Raw genomic sequence first — 9,779 nt, 5'->3', positions numbered from 1 at the left:
CTCAATGAAGGTTGAGGAGTATTTATAGGCTTTCGCCTTTTGTCACGTAGTGGCCAAGTGGCTATCAGGTGAAAAGACCGTTATACCCTCGGCCGATGGACCTGTGGCGAGCTCGCCGAGGTCTTGGATATGAGTACGCGGATTTGTGTCCCTACTGGCTAGTTGTCCGCCGAGACCCGTGTGACAGTCCGATGGGCTTCACCGGCTAGATCTAAGTTGTTGACTTTCTTTGTGAATACCCTTGACCTTGCTCAATGTGTTGACTTGGTCAGCGGTGCAGAATATGCCCCATCAATTTGCCCCCAGCGTAGTCTATGCCGTGGTATGGGCTTCGATGTATGTGAACGTATATTCTGCGTAAGTATTTTTGCAAAACTTTTGGTATCGGCTTCTTCTGAAGCATCGGCGTGGTTCTTGTTAGGCCGTACCATATATCCCCCCTCCACATGGATGCGTAAAGGGTATCCGATGTGGGAAATAATATGACGCTGGACCGAGACCAGGGCCGAGAGTGCTTGGGTCATTTTTGATTGCCCCGGCCGTGCTTCCCGGCTTGGTCGATCATGTGGCCGGCGGAGAGCGAGTGCCTAGGAATTTGTTGAGGGAGATGAACAGGCGAAGAGATGTGAATGGGCGTGTTGAATACGCTTGTAATCGTAGCATTGATTGACATTCAACAATTGCAACGATTGACATTCCGTGGTTGCATGTCCGCACGTGTCCGCTTGCTTGATTGGTTGACGCTTCATGGGTCGTGCCCGATTGGTCCTTCTTCATGGGCTTTTCCCTATAAATAGGGTAGTTACTCCGTGATTTTGGCCATTAATTTCATTTCCTCAAATTTTCAAAAATTTCTCCCAAAATCTTCCTCTCTTTAAACTCTCAAGGGCTTTCTATTCTTCCAATCTTCGGTCTTCGATCCGGCGAGTGTTTTTTCTTTGAGGTAAACAAACATTTTCTTTTATTTCGTTAATAATTTGTTGTGAGCATGTCTTCTGCTGATGCTGGACCTAGTAAACCCGCGTCGGGGGGCCCTAGGTCTCCTTCTCCTGAAGTTGATCCTCAAATTCTTGAGGAATGGGAGGACTCTGATTCTTATGGCGATTTTGGTGATGATTTCGGTGATGAAGTGGAAAGGCCTCGTCGTGATGAAGGGAGGCAGTACGTCCTGGATCACGGCGATGCCTGTAAGGTCAGTCTTGACCGTGCTTGGGCTCATAAGCTCGCCAGTTGTTCAGGCGTGGAATTTTTCGAGGGCCATTTTTTCTTCGGTAGGGGATATAAAATTGTTATCCCTGAGGAGGGTCAGGCCGTCTGTTGCCCTCCACCGGGCTACACTGGCGTGTACATGCGGCATTTGGAGTACGGGCTCCGGTTTCCGCTGAATGGGTACGTTATGGCCATTATTAGAGCCATGAACGTTGCCGTTGCACAACTGCACCCGTTGGCTATGAGGACCATAATCGGCTTTGTCTGGCTCTGTCTCTTCAAGGGAGAGGCCCCAACGGTAAATTTATTCCGCCGGCTTCACCATCTCAAACCATTTTCTGGCCGCGTCGGATGGTACAGTGTGGAGATGGAGCCGGGTTATGTTTCACAACAAACTTTCTTCTTGCAAGGATCGCAAGGCCGGTGGGTGTACGTTAAGGTGCTTGGATGACTATCCGTCGCCACCTTTCCGGCCGAGTTAACTTGCGGTGTGAGACTCGGGCGAGCACGATAGATGGGTTTCCGGAAGAAGCTCAAAATGGATGCTAGCGAGTGTGTCTATCTTCGGGACGATGAGAGGCTGGCAATGAGGCTCTTTGAGGTGGACAAGAGTGGGGTGCCGAAAAGATGGATTCCTCCGACGCAGATCATCCTTCGGATGAGGCGCTCTGCCATGTCGGCCTCATACCGCCCCTTGCACGGGTGAGTGGGGTCGGTGTGAGGCCCATCGCCGTTCTTAATGCTCTTGCTCCTCGAATTCCGGTTTATTTCCTCTACTTAACTCTTGCTTTGTTTCTTTCGCAGACCACTTTGGAAAGGGCTTGTCGAGGATCTTCTCCGAGAAATGGGGCTGCACAAAGATGGGACCGTTGCCAACTTGCATCCCAGGCTCAAACCCACGACCGTAGGAGGTCGCCGGGTGATCTTATGGAGCGGCGGGCGAGGGGCTTGAGCGTGGAGGAGGCTCAGGCGAAGGTTATCGGCGGCGTTGTTCGTCGGACGCGGAAAACAGTGTCTTCGGCGGCGAGGGCGTCGACGTTGGTTCCAACTCCCACCCCCCCTTCTAAAAAGGTGGAGGTTGTTGATATTCCTTCGAGGGGGACTCCGATGCGTGGAGGAATCTCCCCTTATCCGAAAGAGGAAGGAGGCGACCTCTACCGTTGGCAAGGAAGTGCCTCCTCCGGCCAAGAAGGCGAAGCACGGTACCTATTCATTCCGTGGCTTAAATTTAGCCGAGTCATTGGGTGCTCCCGATGACAGGCTTCCCGACACGTCGATATACGTTGATACCGACGTCTTTATTAAACTTTTGTAGGCCGGCCCGCACCGCTTCGCTCGTTGGCGGCGGTGGAGGGGACCTCTGCGCAGCCGGTGATCAAGGCGTCACCGTTAACCCTTCATCCCGAAGGCTTCCTCCTCCCGGCCCGCGGGTTGGGGGTCAAATTGTTACCACCGTCCCTTCATCCCGAAGGCTTCGTCTCCACGACTTATAGAGGAAGGCACGAAGCTAATTAGGGAGCTTGCAAGGTGGAACGTGGTTACCGCCGCTCGTCTCATGGAGCAGGAGAAGGCCGTGGCTCGAGCCGTTCATGAGCGTAATGCCGATAAGCGGTGGTCGCGTCGGCAAAGCTAGGTCTCCTCAATGAGCGGAAGCTTAGGGGAGATCTTGAGAAAGGCGCTCTTGGGCCGAGAGAAAACTCGGGGAGGACGCCGAAAAGAGGTCCTTCTTTGAGAAAGCCAAGGCCGAGGCCGCGGCGGCCGAGGCCGCGAAGCCGCCGGAGAAGTGTAACCATGTTCAAGGGCGTGCCGACCTCATCTCCAGCGAAAGAACGAATCCGAGGGCCTGTTTAAGGCCCAGGCGGAGGTGGTTCGGGGCAAGGAGGCCATCATCAAGCAGAAGGAGGCGGACATTGAGATGCTCCAAACTGTCATGCTCCCCAATCGTGCGCTGAATTCGGGACTTGGCCGAAGGAGCTGCTAGGGAAGTGATCGAGGAGCTTTTCCCTCTTGATGGTTCCTTTCCGTGGGGTAGATATGACAAGCTGCTTGATGATAAGCTCGAGGTTAAGGAGAACGCCATGGTGGAGAAGGCCAAGGAGGCGGTGAAGGCAAAGATTGAGAAGGAGGCGGCCGCGGAGAAAGCAGCTCTTGCTGAGAGGGCTAAGGTGGCCAAGGAGGAAGCTGAGAAAATGAGGGCGGCTGATGACGCCGAGGCCAAAGCTGAGGCCGCTAGGAAAGCTCTTTGGGTTGCCTATTGAAGAAGATGCGGCTATCGCTATCGACGGTAAGCGACACCGGCATAGGTCGCTTGATGAGAACAAGTTTACAAAGAGATCCGCTTGACTCCTCACACACCATCATGTCTTTGCTTGATGAGAACAAGTTTACTGACAGACCGCTTCACTGCTCGGGGTCGATCATTAAGCCCTCCCTCCCCGTCATCCTTTGGTGCCTCAAATGACATAATTGTAGCTTTTGCTTTTCTCCTTGTATTTCGTATCCTTTGGTAGGTTGTGTTTTGGTTTATTCCAACGGGGACGGCTATTATCTCCATTTTTTCGCCTGTAAACTGTTATTATTAATAAGAGTTCGTTTCTTTTGCCTTCGGCATGGCCGAGGTCTTTACCTTATTTCTTTTGAGCGTCTCAACGGTATTTAGTGTTTCCACTTTGCCTCTGGCTTGGCCGAGGTCTTTTCCCGTTTTTGTCTGAGTTGTCCTCTTACGTTATTAATTGAGCGTTTCTTTTTGTTTGAGCCTTGGTTTGGCCGAGGCAGTTTAGAGTGTGCATCTCAACTGTTTTTAACGCTTTTAAGGCATTTTGATTTGTTTATCAATCGGCCGGCCGCGATCGTCGCGGTGTCGCGCTTCGATGGAGACTGCCGCTCTTGTCGGTACGACAGTAAGAGTCGGCGTCTGGATAGCGTGTTACGCGGCGTCTACCACTTTAAGTGACTGCCGAAGCGTCTACTATTTGGGGTGACTGCCACAGCACTACATTTCTTCATGGGGACCACCGCTCTTGTCTATGACAGTGTGGTCGGCGTACGGATAGCGTGTTACGCGGCGTCTACCACTTTAAGTGACTGCCAAGCGCCTACTATTTGGGGTGATCGCCACGGCGCTACATTTCTTCATAACGACGCGCTCTTGTCGAATCGACAGATGAGACGCGTCGGCTTTTTTAACGACGCCGCTCTTGTCGAATCGACAGATGAGACGGCGTCGGCTTTTTTAACGACGCTACCGCTCTTGTCGAATCGACAGATGAGACGGCGTCGGCTTTTAACGATCGCCGCTCTTGTCGAATCGACAGATGAGAGACGGCGTCGCTTTTAACGATCGCCGCTCTTGTCGAATCGACAGTATGAGACGGCGTCGGCTTCTTTTAACGATCGCTCTTGTCGAATCGACAGTATGAGACGGCGTCGGCTTCTTTTAACGACCGCTAGCTCTTGTCGAATCGACAGATGAGAGGCGTCGGCTTCTTAACGATCGCCGCTCTTGTCGAATCGACAGATGAGACGGCGTCGGCTTCTTTAACGATCTAGCTCTTGTCGAATCGACAGATATGAGACGGCGTCGGCTTTTAACGATCGCCGCTCTTGTCGAATCGACGACAGATGAGACGGCGTCGGCTTCTTTAACGATCGCCGCTCTTGTCGGATTGACGGTATGAGACGGCGTCGGCTTCTTTAACGATCGCTAGCTCTTGTCGAATTGACGGTATGAGACGGCGTCGGCCTCTTTCTTCCTGCCCGGTGATTTATGGGGAAAATGGACATCTTCATGGGAGACTAGGTTGATTTTACATTCGATATTTAACATGCGTCGGGGTGCCCACAAATATGTTTTGGACACCTCCGGCGCTTTACAAGGTCTATCGGTTTCCTAATGCCTCATTAGAGGCGCTGTTCCCCGTCGACCATCGGTTGCATCCATAAAGTCGCCCTTCGGTTGTGAGGATGAGCTTTTCCCCTTCTCCGATCGCTTCGCCACTTTGAGGGATTGCATGTTGCATCCTCCGCGGATATCTGGATGTTGACCACCTCGTCCTTCTCGTCTTTGGAGACGAGTTTATGCGCTTCCCCCGGTCCGAGATATACATTAGTGTCGGGCCCGGATGGACATCACTGCGTCGGCATCGCTCAGAGTAACTCGGCCTATCAGGGCGTTATAGGCGGACGAGCCGTTAATGACGACGAACTCGGCTAGGACATTCTTGGCCGCATTCCCTCGCCGAACATCACCGGTAGTCCGATTGAACCCGGGGTACCGGGCCGGCCCCGGAGAAGGCAGTATAGTGGATGGGTGCGGGGGCTCAAGTCCTGATTCTCGGGCCGAGGCTGTGGAAGCACTCCCGAACATGATGTTCGTGTAGGCGCTGTGTCTATCGGACATCTCTTCACTAGGTGGTTGGATATGTCCAAGTTGACTACGAGTGGGTCGCCGTGAGGGGCGATGACTCCTCGTAGTCCTTCCTCCAATAGTCATATCGGGAATGCTTTGGAGGCGGCGGTTCTTGCGTTGGGCACAAAGTTGATGGCCTGATACGGCTCGTTCGGGTGTCGTTTGTGCCCATGAGCCGACCCACCATTCTCGTTACCTCCGATGACTACATGGATAACTCCTATCCGTTGAAAAACGGATTTCTTATCCGAGCCGCCGGCGTCGCCTTCCGGCCTTTGGCCACATACTTGTCGAGCTCCCCTTCCGGATTAGCTCTTCAATGGCATTCTTCGAGATGCCGGCGATTGTCGATGAGGTGGCCGGCGCGGCCGTGGTACTCGCAAGATCGGTTCGAGTCACCGTCTCCTTTTGGCTTGGGAGGCCGTTCCCACTTCGGCCCTCGCTTCGCTTAGAGCGAAGACCTTGGCGGCCGATGCGACGAGAGGGGTTTTGTCATGGTAATGCCTTTGGTAAAACATTCCCGAACCGTCGCCGGCGCCCGTCGAGGCTGTTTCTTGGCAGATCTATCGAGACCGTGACTGTTATTGTCACGACGTTTATCATCGGATCGTGACCTGTTATTGTCACGGCGCCTCTCATCCGGGCTATCATCCGGCGGCTTTTTTCTCTCGAGGGCTCGGCCTCGGCCGGGGCCTACCCGGGTCTTGTGGTAATCTTCCACCTTGATGGCCTGGTCGGCCATCTTCCTCGCGGCGTCTGGCCCAGGGCCCCGTGCTTGATGAGCTCGTCTTTTAAGTTTCCCTTTGGGAGGCCCTTCATCGGTCAGAAAGCCGCCGATTCGGGGTTGATTTCCCGAATCTGCTGGACCTTGCCGTCGAACCTCTTCATATAGCCTCGGAGAGACTCGCCCTCCTCCCGCTTGATAGTCGGGAGGTCCGACGTCTCCACGACCGTCCTTTTGTTGCAAGAGTATCTTGGGCTAAGAAGGCGTCCTTTAGGTCGGCGAAACAAAGATATCTCTGAACCGTCGGAAGCCCCTTGTACCAATTTTGAGCCATCCCATGCAGAGTCGTTGGGAAAACTCGGCACCGGACCTCATCGGGCTGCTCCCATACCGACATGTAAGACTCGAAAGCCTCGGCGTGGTCGGTCGGGTCGTTTGTCTCCTTTATATGTGAACGCCGGCAACTTCGGCTTGGTTGGCACGGCGGTGTCTAGGACATAATCACCGAGGGGGCTGTTTGACCACGTGTCGGATGACACGCGGCGACCGACTCCTCGCATTCCTAGTCCGGCTTCTCTCCTCGTAGCGGGAGGGACTTCTTCTCCGGCTCGGGCTTCTTCTCCGACTCTCCCGAGTCGGGCCCGTGCTCTCCCGGGTGTTCCTCGTCGGTGTTGCGGCGGCGATGCCCTCTCCCGAGTGCGAGAAGGACTTACGTTTACCACGACCACTCACGGGTTCCTCCGGCGTCTTGGTAGGGTCTGCTTCTCCCGGTGCTCCGTTCGGGTTTCTTGGAGTCACGTTAAGGGCCTGGTCTCCTGGACGGCTTCCGCCGCTCGTGTCGGCGTGCCTATGTGAGTGGTGTACTCCCATTAGGTCCGGGAGTGTCTTCGGTTTTGCTACGTCAACCACCTGTCCCATGATGGTGACCTGGTTGGCGGGCGGCGGCGTGTCCGTGTTATCGGCATTCAATTCCGGTTGGACTACTACGCCGGTGGAGGGGTTGTCTTACTCCGAATGGTGAAATGTATCATCTTGGTAGAATGTGGCTTCGTCGGTTGCGACTATCTCTTGTTGTTTCGACATCTTAGCTTTTTGGGTGGGTTTTTTTGTGTTTTTGTTTTTGTTGTTTGGGAATGAATGTGACTAGCTTCTAGTTTGCCTTTCCCCACAGACGGCGCCAATTGTTCCGGGTGTAATTCCAGAGCAGATGTTTGTTACCACTCGTAGCTAGTAGAATGATGTCCTTGCTTGAATCCTCCTTGCAGTCTCCTGAAACGATGAACAAAGCGAGGCTCGGCTTTGGCCGAGCGTACTCACTCCGACGCTCAAGTCAGTGAACTTAGAGAGAGGTGGTTTGTAACTTGGCTAAGAGTATATTGTAGAGAGATAAGGAAGATATTACCAGATGAATAGTGGTTATTAGGTCAATTTGTGGATCCTTTCCTCAATGAAGGTTGAGGAGTATTTATAGGCTTTCGCCTTTTGTCACGTAGTGGCCAAGTGGCTATCAGGTGAAAAGACCGTTATACCCTCGGCCGATGGACCCGTGCGAGCTCGCCGAGGGTCTTGGATATGAGTACGCGGTTGTGTCCCGGCTGGCTAGTTGTCCTGCCGAGACCAGTGTGACAGCCGATGGGCTTCACCGGCTAGACTGTCTAAGTTGTTGACTTTGCTGTGAATACCCTTGACCTTGCTCAATGTGTTGACTTGGTCAGCGGTGCAGAATATGCCCCATCAACTTTGTTAGGGAGAAATAAAGTAGGTATAAACTATTGATTGGGACGGAGGGAGTAAAATGATTTTTTTCTAATTTCCCTTAAACCAGTTCTCTCTCGACTTTGCTGAGATTTTTCGCCCCCGTCGAGATCAATTTCTGACTTTACACAATGCATCAAAATGGTCCTTACAGCTTTGCGATGACGGAATTCGGAGTGACTTGAATTCTTGCTTGTAATAGGGAAAAAAGGATTGTACTTCAGATGTACTACCCTAAACTTAATGAGTTTCTAATTGTTTAGACTTTATTATTAAGTTTCGGGTTGTTACTATACGTGACAAATAAACAAATCGGGTACGTGTTCGTGTTACATCTAAACAAGTCACTAACCCTTCAACCCAACCTCGACCAATTAAATACCGTTTTGTGTTCATGTCGACTCACTTACATAAATGAGTCATCAAGCCTCAACGGTTCAACTAAATCCATAAATTTCGTGTCGTGTTTTCGTGTCATGTTAATATTTGAAACGTTTAAATATAATTATATGACAGGGGATCAAGAAAAAATAAGATTAACTTAGTAAAGAGGTCATTCGTGTCTGATTCGTATTTTTTTGTTTCACCAAAAATTGGGAGAGACGATCTCTTACTAAGTTATTGAGAGACCAATCTTCCGTGCCCATTTATTTGTTGTTCATGACCTTGTTATTATTGATCATGACATAATAATTTCGTATCTATTTACATAATAATTGTAGGTTTTTTTTTGTCAAACACAACCTTTAATTTTTTTTTTCCAAACATCACCTTTAAAAAAAAAGTTTGTAAAACACAACCTTTAATAAATTTTTGGATTTTTCCCATATGTGCCCCTGTAGTTTTCACTTTTCCCAACTGTACCCTTGCGTCTCGCACTTTCCCAATTGTACCCTTAAACTTAGTTAGTTATTCCCATCGGTAGCCAATCTACCCTAGACCATCTATTTTCTCGTTAAGTGCTAATATGGAATTGCCAACATGGCTTTTCCTTTCCTTTTTTTTCTTTATCCCCCCCATTTTATTCAATATTTCCCTCCATAACTTTCCTCCATTACTTCCCTTGTATAAATCTACTAATCCCTCAATTTTATTTCATTAATTTCTCTTAATTCGGACAACAATTATGAATAATTAAGGGAAAAAAAAGAGGGTGAAGGATCCGGACAATAATTATGAATAATTAAGGGGGGAAAAAGGAGGGTGAAGGATTTTGAGGATTAATGAAATAAAATTGAGGGATTAGTAGATTATATAGGGGAAGTAATTGAGGGAAATATTGAATAAAATGGGGTGAATAAAGAAAAAAAAAAGGAAAAATCATGTTGACAATTCCATGTTGGCACTTAACGGCAAAACTGACGGTTTAGGGTAGTTTGGCTACAGATGGGAATAACTAAGTTTAAGGGTACAATTGGAAAAGTGTCAGACGCAGGGGTACAGTTGGGAAAAGTGAAAATCACAGGGGCACAGATGGGAAAAACCCTAAAATTTTTGTTGTTAAACTTAAACACGACTTTTTGGCTGAAAGACTTAACATTTTGCAATGGGGTAACTTTCAATCGATGTTTGGGATAGTAAATGATGTCGATTTGAGGTGTTCTTCAACTCGTTGGAAAGGTGGAAATACAAGCTTTCCATGGGTTATCAACACGATGGTCGAAGGTGGTCTTATGTGGGGTC

This window comes from Silene latifolia, chromosome 6 (assembly GCF_048544455.1).
Source record: "Silene latifolia isolate original U9 population chromosome 6, ASM4854445v1, whole genome shotgun sequence".
In the NCBI taxonomy this organism is placed as follows: Eukaryota; Viridiplantae; Streptophyta; class Magnoliopsida; order Caryophyllales; family Caryophyllaceae; genus Silene; species Silene latifolia.
The sequence above is the reverse complement of the archived record's forward strand: the minus strand, read 5'-3'. Positions refer to the sequence as shown.